The sequence below is a fragment of the Pocillopora damicornis genome, chromosome 13, assembly GCF_964200805.1.
Source record: "Pocillopora damicornis chromosome 13, jaPocDami1.2, whole genome shotgun sequence".
Taxonomy (NCBI): Eukaryota; Metazoa; Cnidaria; class Anthozoa; order Scleractinia; family Pocilloporidae; genus Pocillopora; species Pocillopora damicornis.
Genome location: NC_142682.1, coordinates 12,158,519 through 12,159,084, shown reverse-complemented (window position 1 = coordinate 12,159,084; position 566 = coordinate 12,158,519).

The window sequence follows — 566 nt, the reverse complement described above, 5'->3', positions numbered from 1 at the left end:
GAATTATGTTTCTAGAATGTTGTTGCTAATAATGAATTGCGCCTACGGTGAATTCACTGCGGTCGTTCTAACGTTTGTTGGTTTTAGGCCCTTCTCGTGCGACTCGCTAGCGAGTTGACTGGGATCCAAGATAAAAGATGGCGTCCACCTCGTCGAACACTTTTAGTTCTTCAGGCAACGTCTCATTAATTAACTCCTCTTTCAACGATTCGCAAGACCATGCTCTAGGAGATTATGTTCGGGCTTGTGTTATGCTTCAGTGCAATAAACGCTGATAAGCGTATTACTCTGCATCCTTGCTTTGACTTAAGAAGCTCCATTGATTGAAAAATGATGAGCAGCATGTTTATCGATTCTGAGGAACAAATGCAGGGGAAACATGCAACGATACAATGTTTGATAATTGGTTCATTAAAATAATGGGCTGCAGTTACCAGATAAGTAATCAGTTGCTGTTTGTTTTGTGTTTACCCCGGTGCTCTGCCTTTATTTTGCTTAAAAATCAAGTAGCATAATTTTGATGCCAGGAGCATAATTTAGAGAAACGAGCATAACTCGGGCTTAAA